Genomic DNA, 21,156 nt, shown 5'->3' on the forward strand with positions numbered 1-21,156 from the left:
ATTATAAAATGATATGGCTTTTGGAGGCTTCAAAGGAATCCGCTGCTTGAGCCCAAACTGTGGTGTGCTGAGGGCTACTCCTGTTAGCTTGCTAGAACCAATTGTTAAATATTCAGAAATCTTGGGAACAGGTTGTTACTGTTGAAATCTTGAAACTGGCCACAGTGGGAGTATTTACACCATGCAAATTGGCAAACACTGCAAGCCAGGGCTCCCAGCCCCGACCCAAGCCAATTTATTAGCATGCCACTGAGTTCAAATATCGTTAAAGGAACACTATAATTAGAAGCCCAGTTTTCTAATAATTTGTATGGGACAGGGTCTCCCTACTCATCAACTCTCAGACTTTAAGCCTTCCCTTGAGTGACTCCAAGTCTCGCTTCCCTTCCTTCCTTCTCTCTCTAGCTCTTCCAACCCTCAAGAGACTATCACAACTGAACACTAATTTGTAAGAAGCCTGTATTTGAATATGAATAGGTAAGAGCATAGATTTGAATTTGAACCCAGGTCAGACAACCTGGGTTGGAATCCACAAGCCTGTATTTACCGGATGTGTGATTTGAATAACACCTCGTCAAGCTTTGGGTTGTAAAAGGGACGTAATAGCTCCCCACCTAATGGAGTGGTTGTAGGAATAATAATATCTTTCTTAAAGTGCTGCTGGAGGTATTAAATGAGTTGTTATATGTAAAACATTTGGAACTCTGGCCATAGAAGGCCCCGTATGTGTCTCTGTTATTGTACTTATGATTGGGAAGATGGTCATGTGCACAGGGCACACTGTAGACACTCAGTAAATGGGAATTGCTTTTATTCTTCTTTTTGCAGTTCCATTATTAGACAGAATTGGCGTTTGGGTTAAAACACCTTTTTCTTTAGCAGCTGGTAGGCTGACGTCTCTTGGGCCACAGCCTGGCTATTTGGAGAGTGTCTGTTGTCACATCGGATGCCATTTTCTGGGAGTGGAACTTCAGCTTTAAAAATGAACAAGCACTGGGGCTTCCCTGGTGGTGCAGTGGTTGGGAGTCCGCCTGCCGATGCAGGGGACACGGGTTCGTGCCCCGGTCCGGGAAGATCCCACGTGCCGCGGAGCGGCTGGGCCCGTGAGCCATGGCCGTTGAGCCTGCGCGTCCGGAGCCTGTGCCCCACAGTGGGAGAGGCCACAACAGTGAGAAGCCCACATACCGCAAAAAAAAAAAAAAAAAAAAAAATGAACAAGCACTAAGTGGGTGGGCTAGGAGACCCACAACCCGTGGAAGCAGGCAGAGCAGGGAGCACCTGGTGACCTGTCCTTTCTCTGAATTGACAGAACTTACTACCTGTGATAATCTGTAAGAACTGCACAAATTTGTTCTGTATTCCCTTGGGATTTTATTAGCGCTTAGGGTACCCTGGTGATAACTTTATCCCCTTTTTGCTCTTTTGTGGTTGGGCTGGGATGGGTGGAAGTAAGCAGGGTTCTGCCCCCACCTCTTCTCAACTGCTTCTCCACCCTCTCCCTATAATAGTGGTCCTGTGTTCAGTGACACTGACTGCAGAGAGGCCCAAGGATGGGACAGACCTGTGACACCCATTCCAAGGACCTGCCAATGCCAACACGGGGAGAGTGGGGAGAGGAGTGTCTCCCTGGCTTGTAACACTCTGGATAGAGCTGACTTGATGTTCCAACTCCTGGGCCTCTGAGAACTAAGTCTTCCCTGGCCTCCAGGCAAAGGGTCTTCCCTCAAAGCTCAGTCTCGTTAACAGAGGAGTTCTTAATTCTGAAAAATACGGTATGTTTCAGCAGGTGTGCAAATTGGCCATTAGACTCTACAAGTGAAAATGCATTCATGAGGGTATAGGACTATAGGTGCAAGAGGCCTGATTGATTGCATGTGTTGTGTACAGTGATCCCTAATACAGCATATAGTTTTAATTTGTCTTCTCTAAAATCTCTAAATCATGCTGAAACTACATCCATCAATAATTTCTCTGTTGAATTGTCATACTTTCTTAGATTCTACAACTGATGCAAAAATAACACCAGCCCTTCAAACCTCTATTACCCACAAGAGTCAGGAACCACAGGGGAACCCTCCATTCTCCAGAATCCTAAGTTGGTTGTATATGGTTTTTTTGGTTTTGTTTTCTGCCTGTAATCCCTTAAAAATCTCATCATTTTTTTCAGGGCAAACAATGTCAATCTGCCATGATGATCAATTGAATAAGAAAAAGTAGGAGGAGGGAGAAGGGGAAAATATTCATGGCTAACAGCCACTGGGAGCTTAGCCTGTGTGAGAATCCATGCTAAGCGGCTTATATGCACCACTCTATGCATATACAAAACAACCTGTGAGGCACACAATATTATGAGCCCTGTTTTTTTTTTTTTTGGTGGTTGTTGTTGTTTTTTGCAGTACGCGGGCCTCTCACTGTTGTGGCCTCTCCCATTGCGGAGCACAGGCTCCGGACGCGCAGGCTCAGCGGCCATGGCTCACGGGCCCAGCCGCTCCGCGGTATGTGGGATCTTCCCGGACCGGGGCACGAACCCGTGTCCCCTGCATCGGCAGGCGGACTCTCAACCACTGTGCCACCAGGGAAGCCCTGAGCCCTGTTTTATAGAAGAGGAAGTTGAGTTTCAGGGGAGTGAACTTGCCCAAGGTCCCACAGATAATAAGTGGTACAGGATTCAAAGGTAGGCCGTCTAACCTGAGAGCTTCATGCTTAACCATTGTGGTTTATATTCTTAAGCATTTTGGATTCTGGGGTTGAAATAAAGGAACATATGATTACAAGTTGGCATTATTAAATATATTGCAGCATGTCAACCAGCTCTCCAGAAAAAAGCAACAACCCTAAATTTTTAGTATTTGTCCGTTTCCATGGTGTAAATATTCCCAGTGTGGCTAATTTCAAGTACCCAGTTTTTAAAATCCCTGCACATCACTGACTAAATATCAGTATGTAATAGGAGAGCGTTTGCTGTAGGTTTAGGAGAGTTGGGGCCTGGGCTGTCTCTTTACTTACGTGCTGCTGTAGCAAGACTCAATCTTTTTTGAATTTCAGTGCCCTCCCTCATCTATAAAACAAAACATAGAAGCCACTGCCTTCACTTTTTTTTAAGCCTCAGGAAGGGTCTCTATAATGGGACTTGACAGTTTGGAAAGTATAGTCTTTTTTTAACGTGAAAATGAGGAATATGCTAGTCACTGAAAAGGTCACTTTTGAGAAGAAATTAAGTTTCATGAAATTTAATAAATACAATCATCTGTTTCCCTCCCTCCACCTTTATCTTGTCTAGGCTCTTTTTTTTTTTTTTTTTTTTTTTTTTGGCTGCACCGAACAGCTTGCGGGATCTTAGTTCCCCGACCAGGGATCAAACCCGTGCCCCCTGCAAAGGAAGCACAGAGTCCTAACCACTGGACCGCTAAGGAATTCCCATTGTCTAGGTTCTTCTTGATCTTTGCTTTCTTATTGGGTGATTGTTGGAGGAAAGACAATCAAAGTCACTTTGCAATTTTACCTTGGAAGTATTTTGATTTTCTAAGGCAAAAGTTCTTCAGTTAGGATACCTAGGACAATTAGTTTTCTTTGTAATCCCATTTATTATATTGTATATGCATATAAAAGCATCCTTGAGAAATGATCCATAAACTTTACAAGACTACTGGAGAGGGCATGGCAAAAAAAAAAAAAAAAAAAAAAAAAAAAAAGCACATATCCAAATGGAGAGTTCCAGAGGCCTTAGGAACAGAGTTTTTTTCCCTCATCTGTGCTGGGAGAGGGCAGATTTCTAGCAAAGGCATGAGGAGCCACGACTTCACTGGCCTCACTCCCCAAAATGAAAAGGAAAATAAAATATGTGCCTTACTTTTCTGAATATCTAAATTGAACTGAAATTTATTAGCCATTAAATACTAATGGGATTTTGATTGACTTTCATAAAGCGTGTCATCCATTTTTCCACATACACTGCCCCCACCCCCCCTTTTTTAATCTTTCCTCAAAGCCAACTATAAATACTGGCTTTGAGTCAATATTTATAGTTGAGAATGAACATTCTTTCAGTCATTGGGAAGCATGTTCTTTCAGGATAATCTACAGTGAAGGAAAAGCTTGATCTTCTTGTGTTGGAAACTTGGGTATCGCTGAACTATCTTCTCTAACAGGAAGACATCCTTTAGCATTCCCTCATTCCTTTCACAAATACTGAGGACATACCACTTGCCAGGCAGAGTGAAGGCACTGGGGCCATTAAAACAAATGTCCCCTGCCTCTGCCGTTGAAGAGCTAAGTCCACGGAGGAAGACACTAGGTGAGCAAAAAATCACAATGCAAGGTGCTGAAAGAGAGGAAGGAACAAGCTGCTGTGGGAGGGTGTGACCTCCACAGGTGGCCAGACAATTACAGAGGACCTATGGGTATATCGCAGCTGCGTAGATGTCCTCGATTAAAGTTAGTTTCTATTGATTTGTACAGAATTTTAACAGTAAAGATAGACACATTTAAGGACTCATTTTTATTGGGTAATTCTCATATTCAACTAAAATATATATTGTGTATTTGAATTTCCAAACAAAATTCACATGTGCATAAAGGAATACATTGCATTATTTAATCAGTAGTTCTCCATGTTGGATACACAGTAGAATTAATGACCTGATGGCAGGGGTGGCGGGGAGCTTTTTAAAAATACAAATGCGTGGGCCACTTTTCCTTGGTGGGCAAGGACCTGAGAGAGATCACAAGGAATGATGGGATGCCCTTGAGGGGGGAGAGGTGTTGCCCGAGTGTCTCCTGCCCCCATGACCCACACTGACCATACATATTCAGGGCACACGCTGGGTTTAGTGGGTTCCAGACCAAGCCTTCCCTGCTCCACTGGCACCACAGGCACAGACCTGCCATATGATGGAGATGCAGACTCCCTGGCAGGCCTCCTTGCCCCACAGAAATGATTTCCCACCTGGAGCGTTGGTGCTTGAAATCCCATTAGATAGCCATGGCTTTTCTAGAAGTCTTGCATTCTTCAAAGACATAAGTGCCTCTGAGGAATTACACGAAAACTTATTGGTTATTTGTACCACCCGGGGGCTCATTTCCTGAGAGCAGGTTTTGAAAGAAGGCAGCAAGGTGAATTTATGAGATTTGGATTCTTGACTGAGAGCTGAAAAAGGGTACAGGAAGAGAAAGCGTCTGTTTGGGTCTCTCCAGGTGGCATCCTTCAGCATGGGCCTGCACCCACCGACCGCCTCAAAGTAGAATCGCTGCTTTACTTAAATGTCACTTACGACTCTTAGTAGTTCCCTAACGACCTGAGGATACTCTTCCATCCAGTTTTGACCTTTCTGTTGGCTATGGAAAAACTTCCTCTTTCAAGTGGGATTCATGTCAAGAGAACCAAATAAGAAGCGAATAGAAAAATAAAATTCATAAGGGGCACATGGGGAGAAAAATCACTGGATCCTTACAAAACAACTGGCATTGGTCAAGGTGGTGCTTCTCTCTATGCCACCTGCATGATACATCGATACATGTGTCCTTCTGGCTCAGAGCAAGAAGCACCTCTGCCCAGAGAGGCTGGGCATGGCTTGCCCTGTAGAGCACTTAGCACTTTCTGAGGGATGTCGCCTCAGAGGAAGGTGCCGTGCCGATACTAGTATTGTTATGCTTTTAGCACAAATTTATAATTGACTTCCTGTTAAACACTGCAACAAAAATTAATTCTGTATGATTACAGTCATTAAACAAATGGCTGGCAATGAATGCTTTCTTATTAGCATTCCTCAAATCACTGGGGTGATACCATATAAGGCTCTTGCTCCATTGTCAGATTAATTGGAATGCACAACCTGCCTTTTGCAGTAGAGCCTGCACACAGCTTTAGAGCAGCCGGACCATGATTTAAGGCTACTGCTGGACTCATTTATCTTCGAGTTTTTTCCGATCGCTCTTGCCCTTCCGTTAGGTACAATTTACAAGTTAATTACAGCATACAAGTAGCTGAAGGCAATTTCTACCTGCTAAAAGAAAGCAGTGTGTTTTTTAAAACCAAAATGCAGGGGAGAGCTCTCCCACCAGTTCTTCTTTTGATGCCGAAACTAACCCAGACAATAAGGATGGTGAAGGTTTTCACCTGTTTCTGCATGGGGACGGTCACGCCAAGAATCACCTGCCTTCTTAGCAAGCAGGACAGAAACAGTTAAGTCCCGAAGGCTGTGAGTTAAAAACTCTGCCTGAGAGACACTCAATGTGAGGTGTCCCTGCCAGGTGTGGGGTAGCACTGCCAGGTGTGGACGGAGAAAGGCTGCCCTCCTGCAACTCCGCTTCACAGTCAAGGTCGTCTGACTGGTGCCACCTTAGAAACTGGCCCGGTTCTGTAGAGGACATGGAACGATCACACCCTGCGAGTCAGCTGACTGCTGTGTCATCGCTGCTGCTTTCTGCATCATCGCACTGCCCCAGCCCTGGTTCCTGCCGTTTCCTCATCACAAAGCATACAGCTAGGCAAAAAGCGACAGTTTGAAAGTGTTCTTTTCCTGCTGCTACCTAGCATTTCTTCCGTGAGGAGTATTTACCTTGTGTAGCCAGGAGCAGAGAAGCAGTCTGAATGCACACAATGGCTTCACACTTGGCAGCGTGCATTTCCAGCAGAGCAGGTACTGCCTGGAGCCTGGTGGCCAGCCTGCCCCTGGTGGAGCGCGGCTGGGTCCCCAGCACTTGTGGGAATAGCGTGCGGGCTTCTCACGCCGCGCCGCTCTACCTGCAGGAGTAAAGGCTAGGACAAAGGAGATGCTGATGCCGTTTGCCTGGCTGGGGCCTGGGCAGGCAGACTCCACCGAACTGATGCTGTGTGACCCTCCCAGCTCCCAGTTCGGGCTGGTCACGGGGGCTGGCGCAGATTCCCGCTCCTCAGTTAGAACACGGTTGAAAGGAGAAACCAGGCTCACTGACCTAAATCCATCCCGGTCCTCTCTGGATGCGGGGACAGCTGTCGACTAGCAGTGACACAGCCAGCCATCAAGTGGAGAATCGTTGCGACTGCAGTCTGGGTGCAGGTGGAGCCTGGGAGATTGACAGTTTAATTGCGGTCCTCCGATGGCTTCTTCTCATTTTCCTAAATAATCGTGCGCGCTAAGTGTACAGTTGCCTGGATTAGTCTGCCTTCCACAGTCTTCGTCTGCGCTGGTTGGAAATCAGGGTGCCAGGCAAGACTGTTTAGTGCTGGCTCCTTCCTGCGTGATGTTATTCAACTAGGATGGGTCACACTGACAACAAAGAAGGAAGCAGAAGGCATCACTTTATCTTCTCTTGTGATGTTAGCGGAACATAACCGTTCTCCTCCGCAATGATGCCCTCCTCTGTGTGTGTGCGCGCGTGTGTTTGTGAGTGTGTTTTAATTCGTCTAATCGAGGAGCCTAACAGATATCATCATGGATGTGTGCCTTTTTAAAAATGATTTGGAAAAAAAGGCAGCCTGTGGAGACAGCGATTTGAGACAGCTGCACATTTAGGTTATTGCCAATTTGAAATACTTTGGTTTGTGAAGCCGAGCCCTAAGAGACAAGCTGGGTAACTGAGAAGGAGATCGTAGATAAAGAAATAAAAATGACAAGCGTAATGGAGGCTCTGTGGCAGGACTGTCAGAGCATCAGTTCCTGGATGGCAATTTCGCCAGGCTGAGATTGAATAATTCATAGATTGAAATTACCCTGCTTTCACCTTTCCATTTAAACCGGCATGATCTGAATCTCTAATAAATTTTCAAGATAAAGTAAAATGCCAGTTTGAATCTGAAGAGCTTTTAAAACCAGATGCTGCATCCCTGAATCTTTCGGTATCTTTCACAATTATCCTGTGAGAACTGCACTTCATCACGAAGCACCATTACCAGTGAAAATTACTGTGATTACAATAGCAACAGTAGAATACCGTCAAATGATCTCTAATTTACCTAATTTGCTAAGACTGTGTGCTTTTAACGCCCATTGTATGTCACCCTGCCGGGCACCCTGGATCTCTCTTGCACCGAAACAAAAGTGAGGCAGTGTGTGTGATACCTTAACTCCCAAAGCAAAGAACATTCTCCTAGGTTACAACGTCTCTTTCGTTGGGTTTGCATTTGTGTGTGTGTGTGTGTGTGTGTGTGTGTGTGTATGTGTTTCCATTGCCTATACCCCAAATGTCCATTTTGGGAATTGGTGAGTGTGTTGTATATTTGGGGTTGATTCTTGGATACAGGAGAGCACAGACTTCTTAATTTATCCACCCTTTTAATTTTAATGTATACAAGCATGTGTTTACCAGAAGGGAGGGAAGATTCTGTTCTAGGAGGAGTTTAAAAATGCAGCCAAGATGAAGTGTTCATCTTTGTTTCTTTTTTGAAACTCCTTTCTGCTTTCAGGTTAGAGAGCCTTTCAGGGAATTATAATCCTGGTGTGATGTGTTTAAAACAAAACCAAAAACGTTTCAGATTGAGAAGAAGCTCAAGAGACATCCAGTAATAACTCTGTGCAGCCCTTAGTGAGAGCATGTGTGCCTGAGTGAGTATAGGAAGCTTTGGTCCTAGACTTTGGTTGTGTTTGTGTCTGCTCGCTCTCCAAGTAGAAGTCTCACCCAAATAAGTGTTGCAGGTTTTGTCTCGGGGGTCACTGTGCCACCTGAGAGAGTGGCATGGCTCTTCAAGCCTCCGTGGAGAACAGACTGTAATCATTTGATAGGCACAGGCACTTGTGGAATTTCACCCTCAGTAGCAGACAGTATGTGGGCTTCTGCTAGTCAAGTGATTTAAGTTTGACTCTAGGTAGGGTTTCCGAGGAATGACAATCTCTGCGGAGGAAGGTAGGGTTGAAACATACCTGTCTAATGTTGCGAGTTGTTTGCTGAAGACCCTGAGCTCTGGTATATTTCTTAATCCATTATCCCAGCTTTACCTCTTCCTGCACCCCTGCAAACACCTTTGGCAGAAGGAGGTAAGTTGTATTTCGAATCATTTCTATAGTCGACGATGTTCCTTGTTGTCTGGTTTCAGTGGGTATATGTTTTTTATGTTATACTTTTCTTTCCACTTATTGTTATTCTCACTAACCTTGAGATAATAAACAACTTTTTTTCCTGTGTTTTTTCTAAATACAAATGAAACATGGTATTTTTAAAAGGTGATTTAAATATAGTTTTTTTTTTCCCTTTGTCTGAATACATACAAAGTTTTAAGGCTTTCCAAAGGAAAGGGGGAAACAGTTTTACACTGTAAATAATTTGTTTAAAAACAGCAGCAATTCACTAGAGATCAATTCTGTTACCATGTTGTTTTGTGAGATAGCTCACATTTCTAATACTGAACCTATTCTTATCTTTCGAGGAAGAAGCTTGGCTCTTAGTGACAAAGGGCTTTTCACAAACCCACACTGCCTAGGTGCCAAAGTGTTTTCTTTTGTGGGGGGGGGAGGGGGGGCGGGGGAGAAAGAAACATAGTCTTGATATTCTGCACAAGGTTTTAAATTCCTGGCATTTTAAAGCTCTCCAATAGTCAAAATTGGAGCAGGGTAATTAATCATTGATTGAGCAAACTGGTTTACAAGTCTGATATTTAAGTAGTAACAGGTATCCTAAAATTCTCTAGGAATAATTGGAAGTCAGATTTTTGTTACTTTTTGGGGAATGAGAAACTAATTGTATTCACTTGATAAAATAGCAAATTTGAAACTGATAGTTTTATGATTCAAGTATTTGTACTTCATATTCTTGGAAAATGAGAGGTTTGTTTTATTTTGTTAGGATGCAAGTGCCTCCAGTGCTATCATGTGTTCGTGCTTGATGATATTGATGATATTGAAATTCCCTTGTTTTGCCACAAAAAAGAAAAGATTCAGCATTTAGAGCTGCTAACTGAAAAACCTTGAACTCCAGGATTTCTCTAAAATTAAATTCTCTTTTCAAACTATGTTTAAGTCATTGAATGTAAATGATCATGGTAGTATAAAATAAGTTCTTTAGATAATTTCTAATCCATTGTTGACAACTTTTTTCACTATGGATATGTCTGACTTATAATGCTCTAGATAAGCATAACAGTTGAAAAAGACTACCAGGATAACTTTACAATTGCAAGTAATTTGAAAAAATTAAAGAATCAGCTGTAAAGTAGGGATTAATTTGGGTGAATGTCAGATACTGTCATGGCTTAACACTATTTTGTACCTTTTTTTTTTTTTGATGAGCGTGAGAAAGACAGGTAAAAAGTTACCCCCTCCCTCCTAACTCCTAACCCCCAACCCCCAATCACTACAGAGCATCAGCTACAGTTAGCAGGAGTGATTTAAAATGTAAAACCCTGAACCACACTCATAGAATCCGCAAGAATGCCTCGTATTTTAAGATAGGATGTGCAAACTTTATCACTTAATAATTGCAGTCTTTTCTGCAATACAGATACTTTGGTGAACAGATGCATTTCACATATAGTCAAATAGAATATTCCTAGTTGATATGAGATTTCTCTAATTAACATATGCTACAAGGACAATGGCAGAGTATAGTTTTTTCTAAGTTTTAGGAGCGTAGTGATGAAACATGCTTTTACCAAGTACCAATATTTGTGCTATCCTAGGCTGCCAAAGAGAAAAAGGCAGGTGAGACAAAAGAAACAGGTGAAGATCAAAGAAAAGCACTCACATTATTCAGTGAGGCTTTTTACAAAAAAATAGCATGATCAAAAAGATTGAAAATCTTGTGTCTGTGTACTGTGTCTGTGCATTGTCTTTTTAAAGAGCCTCTTCTCTCTAGTAAGAGAATCTTTCCAACATTTTACTATGAAAAATTTCAAACATACAGAAAAGCTGAAAAGTTGTAAACACCCAGATACCGACCCTCCAGACTCTGTAAATACCATTTTCCTGTACTGGCTTCATCACAAGTATATCCAACTATCTACCCTTCTGTTTATCCATCAATCCATCTTATTGTTTTGATGCATTTCCAAGTAAGTTGCAGGCATCAGTATACTTTACCCCTAAGGAGATACCTGCTGAAGTGTTTAACTAGAATTCAACATTTGTTTATAGTGCTTTCCTAAGTAAAATTTATATGTGATGAAGATAGAATTTTGAAAACAACGTACTGTTTTTTCTTATGTGGCATTAATTATTTCTTTAACGTGATGAGTGACTGCCTGCAAACTCTTATGATCCGATGTTTTAAAGGTACAAATCCCCCATTAATGGTGGAGCGAAAGAAGCCCTTTGCAACCTCAATCCCCATCGTCCAGGTGAGCCTTCATCCACTGAGCCTGGGGACCACTAGTAACTCAGCATCAGTATTGGGATGGAGGAGGTTTCAGGGCATGTACATAATTAATTCCCAGGGTCCATCCCCATTCTTGGACCAGCTTTCCCTTCTTTTACCTGCAGACCCTTAAAAAGTAACCCTTTGCCTCTTGAACAATCACCAGCTGTTCTTTTACTTGGGTTCTTCTCTGCCTCTTCCCTTTCCTCCCCTCCTTTTCCCAATTGTTTTTTTCCCTTTTCCACTTCCTTCTGACTCCTAATTTTTTTTCTCAGAACAAAAAACCAAATCTCTTCGTTTTTCAAGTCATTCTTCTGCATGCAATTTCAGGGAAATGATTATGGGAAGCAAAGGTAGGGAGTTAAAGAGTCACAAGAACGCTTAAAGGGATTGGTCGTTTATGTTATAAAAACAGAAATGAGTTAAGGATTGCCCTCTCAAGACCCCTTCATGAATCCATCTCTCGAATACAGTCTTGTGGGTGAGTTTTATCCAATCCTCTCTTAACTGAACCTTAGACCAAGCTTCTTTACAATCTATACTGGTGTAGTTCCTAAGAATAAGGACATTCTCTCTGCTTCCCAAATCTGCTAAGTTTCATAGACTCAGCTTCTGGTCACCAGCTCTGGTCCATAACATTTCCATCAGTAGCAGCACGAGGCCTGCCTCTTAAATTATGCTTGGCCCTGACCCCCCAGGATGAGGAAATTCTCAAATCTTTGGTCCATATACACATGGCGCTTTCTAGGTGGCTTCTCCCTCGGGCCATCTTTCTTCCGTTCAGTTCAGCATATGCCTAAAGCTTTCATTAGATATTAGATAAAAAGATCATTAGGTCGTTGTGGCTGGGTCTATCTTGGGCTGGATTGCCGCCAATTCGCCTATTTTTATAAAGTACTAGTTGGTTATAACAGACAAGTTAAAAGTTTAGGTTTTGTAATTAGACAAACCTGGATTGTAATCTGTGTTGCCACTTAACTAGCAACACTACTCTAAGCCAAGTTATTCAACCATTTTGAGCTTCACTTCTTCAAAGGGTTGCTGTGAGTATTAAATTACATTTATATATTATATGACATATACATATTATCTATATATAAATAATGTAAATTATAATTGATTTATACATTTTTATTTATATTATAATTATATATTATTTTTATATAAATGAAATGTGTATGTTATATAATATATAATTATATGACATTTTATTAAGTATATATAATGTATTAGCACAGTGCTTGGCTCCCACTTGGTACTCAGTATATATTAATGTTATCATCATCATCATCACCGTCACCACCATCATCACCATATCAACCAAAGGTGCCATCCTCCTTGAACTCAGCCGGCCCTCCATCAATCTGGGTTCTCCAATACAGCAGTCCCTAACCTTTTCGGCACCAGGGACTGGTTTCATGGAAGACAATTTTTCCACGGACTGGAGTGGGGTGGGGCGGGGATGGTTTCTGGATGATTCAAGCACATAACATTTATTGTGCACTTTATTTCTATTATTATTACATTGTAATATATAATGAAATAATTATACAAAGCAATAGACTTATTATGGTCTCTGTGCAGTGAAACCTCTCTGCTAATGATGATCTGTATTTGCAGCCGTTCCCCAGCGCCGGCATCACCGCCTCAGCTCCACCTCAGATCACCAGGCATTGGATTTTCATGAGGAACACGCAACGTAGATCCCTCCCATGTGCAGTTCACAGTAGGGTTCCCGCTCCTGTGAGAATCTAATGCCGCCTCTGATCTGACAGGAGGCGGAGCTCAGGTGGTAATGAGAGCGATGGGGAGCGGCTGTAAATACAGATGAAGCTTCTCACTTGCCAGCCACTCACCCCTCCTGCTGTGCGGCCCGGTTTCTAACAGGCAACAGACTGGTACTGGTCCGTGGCCTGGGGGTTGGGGACCCCTGCTCTAATAGATCCTAGCAGACTGCCCTCTCTTACCATGTCCACATTTGCTTATTGTAATGGAACTCACATTAAATTTCCCCCTTTTTTTAAGGTCTAAGAAGGCCCCCCCCCCAGCTTTCAGTTTGGTGTGGAGCAGAAACAACCAGTAGAACTCACTGAATGATCAAGCTGTTCAGGTGAGGGCTCCAGGTCTTCCTCAGCTGTTCCCCATGAGACTGCCCTCATTCTTTCAGAATTCTACATTACAAAGTCAAATTGTGGAATATGTGCAAGCATAGGTTTAATTTAATTTTAACAAAACGGGGAGACACAGGGTCTTTCCGTCTAGGAGGGTCAAAGGTAGAATTGTGGAAGATTAATTTCCTACCACATCATTGCAAAACATAGCAGATGACCGAGGACATACCAGAGAAACACAGCCTTTAGGTCGGCAAGAGGGGCCTCTGCCCTGGGCACCATGCTTTTGAGAGCTGCACTTCAGAGGGCCCTGCTCTGCCCCTCCGCTGTCAGGCCCTGTCACAGCACTCCCCACAGGGCACAGTCAGTGCGTCAAGGGGACTCGTCCATCCAGAGCCTGCGCTTCCCCTCGCTCCTAGAGCTTGCTTCCTGGAATCCTGAATTCCTGCATAAGCATCTCTGTGTAAACATCCTGGGCTGAGGATGAAGGATGCTGCCAGCGTATGCACTCCTAGGCCTGAGAGGTACGCAGGGGAGGCTACTGGGGGGGCAGCCTCAGGCTGTAATCGAGCAGGACCCTGTGGGGCCTTCCAGGGAGAGACCCCTCCCCCATACCCTCTGCTGAATCTCCTCTCTCAAGTGCCCAGATAACAGTATCTGATGCACATTTCCTGAGTTGTTTTACAGATGAGAAAACCCCCACCAAATGGAAGCAATTAACTGCTTGATGACCAGGAGCACGTAGCCCTCACGCCTACTAGGGCCTAAGGATTGATCAGTTAACCCCTGTGACACCTGTTACCTTACCATCAACCAATCAGAGAATTGTGCATGAGCCGATCACGTACCCTGGGACGCCCCTCCCTCACCTGGCCTTTAAAAATACTTTGCTGAAACCCACGGAGGAGTTGAGTGTTTTGAGCACTAGTTGTCCTGGGCTCCTTGCTTGGTGCCCTGCAGTAAACGCTGCATAGTCCTTTACTGCAACCAGGTGTCAGTAACTTGGCTTTACTGCGCGTGCGTGAGAGGACCCAAGTTTGGTTGGGTAACAAGATGGGCTGGAGTATCCACACGTGGGAGACGCCTTTCCTAACGCAAGAAAGCACTGGGGGTGAGCAGAGGAGCTGGTCAGGCCAGAGGCTGCTGCCCGTACTGCCGCCACGTTCTGGCGTAGAAACCCAGAGCAGGGAAGAACCCCGCGTTCCGTTCTGGTCTTGGGAAGGAGGATTTGTCAAGGTAAGAGAGTAGAATTTAGTTTCTTTAACAACATGCTGGCTTTATTTGTACCTTTTAAGTATTTAGAGATGGTGTGGCGGCCTCTGTCTCTACTCTCGCCCAGACCCTGCTCGTGGTGGTCAGGCCTGAAGCTGAGCTCGCTTTTGGAGGCTCAGTCCCCCCAAAACCTGATTGGTTGGCCGTTATTGTGTTCGTGGACCAGTCAGCCTTTACTGTAAGTACAAAGGGAAAAAGGCTGTTTGCTCACTCAAATCTAGGAAGCTTATTCTCTAATTGAGATTTTTAATCCCCAACGTTTTTGAAAGTTAGTAAATTCAGAAAGTATCAAAGTTCCATTTTGTATTTATGTATAGAACATTCTATGGGTAAAAAAAAAATGTGAAAATGATTCTGTCTCTCTACTGACATATTAAAGAGGTGAACTGGTTTTTTGTACTTGACCTAGCCAGAAAGCCAGCAGCTAACTGAATTAGATAGGGGCTGGGCAGGATTGGTATATTAGAGGCTATGGACCCAAAGTCGCCATTTTATTGAGCTACTTAAAGACATGATCTCTCTTTTACTGCACTGACTACGATATTCGGTACTGAAGAGGTGAGTTGAAAACAGAGAAGTTAAAAAATTAACACCTGGCAGTAGGAGAGTCCCTGTTTCATAAAATAAATCCTAGAGTATATATGATTTTTTAAAAAAATTGGATTTCCAAAAGAAAATTCAGGGGTCAAAGAGAGATTTGTGAAGCATGTAGAGGGAATACGCCCAGGGCTGTGGGTGTTTTATACACAGTAAATGGTAGACGTGTTAAATGTCATTTGGTCCAGCATAAAACACAGGGGCTAACGTAGCCGGGTCTGGAGCTCGTCAGCCGGGATTTTTTTTTTTTTTTTTTTTTGGTACGCGGGCCTCTCACTGTTGTGGTCTCTCCCGTTGCGGAGCACAGACTCCAGACGCGCAGGCTCAGCGGCCATGGCTCACGGGCCCAGCTGCTCCGCGGCATGTGGGATCCTCCCAGACCGGGGCACGAACCCGGGTTCCCTGCATCAGCAGGCAGACTCCCAACCACTGCGCCACGAGGGGAGCCCCGTCAGAAGGGATTTGAATCCTGATTTTGTTGCTTTACCATCTGTGTGAACTTTGAGTTTTTAACCTCTCTGGTTTTCAGTTTCCTCATACGTAAAGTAGGGATAATAGTGCCCTCCTTGGGCTTCCCTGGTGGCGCGGTGGTTAAGAATCCACCTGCCAATGCAGGGGACACGGGTTTGAGCCCTGGTCCGGGAAGATCCCACATGCCGCAGAGCAACTAAGCCCATGAGCCACAACTACTGAGCCCATGCACTTAGAGCCTGTGTGCTGCCACAAGAGAAGCCACCGCAATGAGAAGCCCACACACCACAACAAAGAGTAGCCCCCGCTGACCACAACTAGAGAAAAGTCCGCACACAGCCACGAAGATGTAATGCAGCCAAACATAAATCAAATTAAATAAATTAAAAAAAAAAGTGCCCTCCTTGGAAGGTAGGAACGAGGATTAACTTAGTTAATATTCACAAAACTCTTAGGAGAGTGCTGGCACACAGTAGATGCTATAGAAGCATTTGTTAAATAACAGAGTAAAAATGGAAGATGAAGAAATTCAAGTCAAGAGAAGTTATTAACTTTTTCCCCGTCACACAGTGAATTAATAAAAGATCCACCATCCAACACAGATATTCAAATATCAGGCCTGATTCTGAGAGTGGCACATTGCCCAAGAGCTGATTTTGGCCAAAATAAAAATATTTATTTGTGTCACTTATTAGATGTCTAAAGGAGAAGGAAAAGGAACTTTAAAAAATACTGTAGTACATTATTCTGATATATTTTTAAAGTTTTTATCCTACCTTTTCTGTATTTAAATGTTGTTTTTTACATTGTCATTCCCTTTTCAAGTTAACTCTTATTCCTAGCCAATAATCTACCAAGAGAGCTTACTACCTCACCCCAGTACATTACGTACTCCAGAAAAAGGGCCGTTGCCACACATACATACACATCCCATCATTGTACGGTGCAGTGAGTCTCATTATAAAAATAATGCAAATATATGAAAGAAATTGGGAAAATGCACAGAAGTGTAAGAAGCAAAATAAACCTCAACAATAATCCCACTATTCTTAAGACAAGCGTTGATTGTCTATATGATACAACTGTGTGTGTGTAAATAAATTATAAAGATTGGACTTAAATTGCATATCCTGCTTTGTAACCTGCTTTTAAAAAATGAATATATCAAGAACAGAGCCCTTTAATTGCTGTATATTGTTCCAATACACAATCCTTTTAGTGGGACGTTTAAATTTTTCCAGATTTCTACTATTATAGATGTAATTGGAAACAATAAAAGTTTAACATGGCAGAATACATTCAGAAGCAACCAAGGTCTTTCTTTCCTTCTCTTCCCAAGGACCCACATAGGCCTTTGAGTCGTGGTTATCTGTACTTTCCTTGGTCCCTAGGGGTAAGTCAGTAGGCCCTTGTGTTTTCAAAAGTGTGTGTTCAGGGAGATGAGTCAACTGGGAGTCCTACGTAGGAAAGCATTGGAGGCTTTGAACGTCTAGAGTCAAGAGGGAGAAGAGCCAGACCGGAAGCAGAAGGTGGACTGTTCCAAGATTCGGAATGAGGGGTGGGTTCCTCAGGAGGAGGCAGCAGTCGGGAGGCTGTGGTGGCATCCTGGAGGTGCAGAACTTTGAACGGGGGACTGTGGGATTGCCTGGGGACTACTCTACATTCCTGTGGCTGAGGTGGGTCCAGAGGGTTGTGGTGTCATTAGCAGAGGCTCTGGCCCTGACAAAATGCACGCAAGCCTAGAGAGTAAAACTTCTTGGAACGACCTTCCCTAGATTCTTCAACTGCTTAAGCCCAAGGATTCTCCCACAACCCCAAGGGCTGCAAGAGGAAAACTAGAACTCGGAAAATAGTTGAGCGTCCCACCAACTCTGGCTGGTGGTGACATACTAGCCTTAGTATTGTTTGGAAAGATGATATGGTACCCAAGTCTCAGGGGTACACTTCTTGTATGTATAACTTAGTATGCCTGATGATTTGCTTCGTATAAATTCCTAGAAATGAAATTACTGAAAAAAGGGTCCAGTTGAAGGCTTTTTGTATATCCTGTGTCTTATAAGTTTCTGTATTTTTCAAGTCCACTGATTCTTCTATTTATCTCTTACAAAGGATTGTTAGGGGGAAAAGCAAAATTAGCCAAGCTAATTGATCATTAAGTATAAATTTCCATTTATAATCTTCCTCATCTCAGAAGACTTCAGTTACTGGATTACTTTATTGATAAGCCCAAGTGATAGTTAATCATTAAGTATTTAAGCAAACAACATAAATTCCCACATGAGCAAGTGACATGCACTTTATCGGTTATGCAGACTGTCAGGAAATTATCTGAAAAACCCGACTCCTTGGCAGCCTTGCCAGTTGTATGACCTTGAACAAGTTACTTAACTTCTCTGAGCTTCAATTTCCTCTTCTCTAAGCAATGGGTAATAAAAGGACTGACTTCTTGGGGTGATTGGGAGAATTAAAAGCGGTGATACATGAGATACACTAGAAGAGTACCCGGCACCTGGTGAGCACTCTGAGTGTCATCATCAGATCATGCAGCATGCCCTCCAAAGCGGACCTCCTTCCTGAGTCCCCAGTGTCACCTCTCCCGCTCCCCTCACCTCAGGCGCCAGCTCTACTGAAATACTTGCTATACTCTACCCTTGCCCTACTCTCATTTTTCTTGCCTACAATCGTACATGCTGCTTTTCCTCCTGGAATGACCTTGACTCCCTTCTTTTCCTAGTGAATTCTCTTATCATCCTTCAAGATTGAGCTCCTGTGTTATCCCTCTCCCTGCAAAGCCCTTCAGGCTGAGCTGGGCACCCCTCTGCTGTCCACTTATGCGATGTGGCAGAGTGTATTTTAATTGCTTGTTTACGCTGCTGTACCCCGCCCCCAGGTAAGCTCCCCAAGGTCAGGGAACATGCTCGATTTTCTGTTGTATCTCCAGGGCCCAGCCCAGTGTGGCCCGTCATAAATCCTCAGTAATCATGTGCTGAACGACTGCATTTGTCGCAAGATCACCAGGGGAAGAACGGGACCATTTATATTCGTAGTGTTTTCGAGCATTTCCACAAACATCTCATTTGATTTCTATGGACCAGACAAGCAGGGATAATTCCCACTCTTAGAGATGTGGAAACGGAGACTCAGGGAAGTTAAAGCTCTTACCCAAGGAGCCCTAGCCTGCAAGAACCAAAGCCCAGTGCCTCTTCTCCTGGCCAGTTTTTGTTTTGTTTTGTTTTGTTTTTGCACTGCACAGCTCCATCTTTCTAGAGCAGTCTCTATAAGACACTGTGTATGCTTTCGACTAAGGGCTGACCTCTCCAAGTAGGAGTTAAAAGAAGGTTAGAAACAGCAACGTAAATCCTGGAGATGGGTGAGCTGGTTGGAGTAGCTGATGAAGGAACGGAAGACAGAAGAGGCAGGTTTTCTTTTTCTCTCTCTCTTTATTGTAGTATAATTGCTTTACAATGTTGTGTTAGTTTCTGCTGTATAACAAAGTGAATCAGCCATATGTGTACTTATACCCCATACCCCCTCCCTCTTGCGTCTCCCTCCCACCCTCCCTATCCCACCCCTCTAGTGGGTCACGAAGCACCGAGCTGATCTCCCTGTGCTATGTGGTTCCTTCCCACTAGCTAGCTATTTTACATTTGGTAGTGTATATATGTCCATGCCACTCTCTCACTTCGTCCCAGCTTCCCCCTCCCGCTTCATGTCTTCAAGTCCCTTCTCTACATCTGTGTCTTTACTCCTGCCCTGCTACTAGGTTCATCAGTACTGTTTGTTTTTTTTTAGATTCCATATATGTACGTTAGCACGTGGTATTTGTTTTTCTCTTTCTGACTTACTTCACTCTGTATGACAAACTCTAGGTCCATCCACCTTGTTACAAATAACTCAATTTCATTTCTTTTTATGGCTGAGTAATATTCCATTGTATATACGTGCCACATCTTCTTTATCCATTCATCTGTCGACAGGAAGACCCGGGTTTTGTGGAGGTGCTTTGGGAAGGTGGGAGAATGGACCCCAGGGTGATGTGCCCACCTCTGAGTTTGAAAAGTGGATCAGAATACTTACCATCTACTTTTCCAGAGGGCTTTAGGCCAACACAAATCATTTTGATTCTCTTTCCCTCTTGAGGCCTCAGGACATTTTAAAACCTGCCTCTGTGATTCTCACCCATGGGCACATGGAGCTGATTCGGGGTCCATCAAACCAAATGGAAATCGGCTGCCTGCTTTCCTCTGCTATACTCTGAACCTGCCATTCAGAAGCTGTAATTGATACCCCACTAGTTATCTTTCTTGGTTTTTCGAAGATTGGTGAGGCAGGAAGGATCCGCTCTTGACCATGGTTGCATTTATGTTCAGGAAGAACGAATGCTCTTCAGAATTTCATGCCCCAGATACCAGTAACAAAGGAGCTGTGATGGACAACGTTTAATTTCATTATCCGTCCTTGGAGGCTGTTAATTAAATAATGCTTTATTAGAAGTGTTGTAGAGTTAAGCTGATGTGCTCTTCCATGCTGCCTTTAATTTTCAGTCCCTTCTGCTTTGTGAGTTAGGATAATGGCCGTTCTTTATATATTACTTTCCAATTTTCAAACCACTCTCATCTATGTTATCTCATTTGTTTCTTATGACCCTGAACTTGGAACATAGAGAATTGAAACAACTTAAAGTCACCCAAATGGTGAGCAAGCAGATCAGAAACTCAGCTCCTGACTGCAGACTCGGTTCTCTGCTCACCTCTCTGAGGATATTCTGACCAGGATTCACCTGCTGCCCAGTCTAAGGCTAGCCCGCCAGGACAATTCCCGGAAGCATGAATCAGCATTCCATACAACTTCAAGGCTTCTGAAATCAAATTTTGAAGATGAGTGGTTTGGGGAGGAAAAGGACTGAGTGAAAACTTTCAGACCCAATTCAAAGGCAGAGTCCCCCTTTCCATTTTCATACCATGAACGTTAACTCTTTGGGCAGAATAATTGTAAATGTCCAGGAATTGTAGTCTCAAAAAAGATTTCATGCATTTCTAATCATGGGCCTTTTATGATAAGGCCAGTTGTTAGCAGGAAGGCAGCAAGATACTGGGTGAAAAGCATGGAATAGGGAGTGAAACGGACTTGCCTTTCAAGCCAGCTTTGCCATGGACTGGCTGTGTGACCTTGAGAAGTTATTTACTCTCTCTGGGCCCTTAGTTTCTTAATTTTTACAGTGTAAATAATAACTACCTTGTCATGTTGTGAGGGTTCCCAGTAGCATGTCCCTCCAACACTTAGAACACCAGTTCATTAGTAGATGCTTGATAAAAAATCTGTTGAATTGGATGAAATGAATTTGAGATACATATGGTGCACCTACGTGGAGTCTGAAGCCTGGTGAAAACAACAAGGGCTTTCAGTTCTCAAAGCTCTACAGGAGCACCAGAGGCGAATAAGT

At 43.5% G+C, this 21,156-nt stretch overlaps 1 long non-coding RNA gene across 3 annotated transcripts in view; it reads left to right on the forward strand.

Moving 5' to 3' along the window:
- Positions 1-6,376: 6,376 nt before the first annotated feature.
- The window catches only part of LOC115866093 (uncharacterized), a 126,589-nt gene continuing 111,809 nt past the window's right edge, over positions 6,377-21,156 (forward strand). For all 3 annotated transcript variants that reach the window (XR_009565685.1, XR_009565684.1, XR_009565686.1), the window contains exon 1: positions 6,377-8,951. This is a non-coding gene — a long non-coding RNA (uncharacterized lncRNA). The remainder of the gene's footprint in view (positions 8,952-21,156) is intronic.

Source organism: Globicephala melas, chromosome 11, assembly GCF_963455315.2.
Source record: "Globicephala melas chromosome 11, mGloMel1.2, whole genome shotgun sequence".
NCBI classification, from domain to species: domain Eukaryota; kingdom Metazoa; phylum Chordata; class Mammalia; order Artiodactyla; family Delphinidae; genus Globicephala; species Globicephala melas.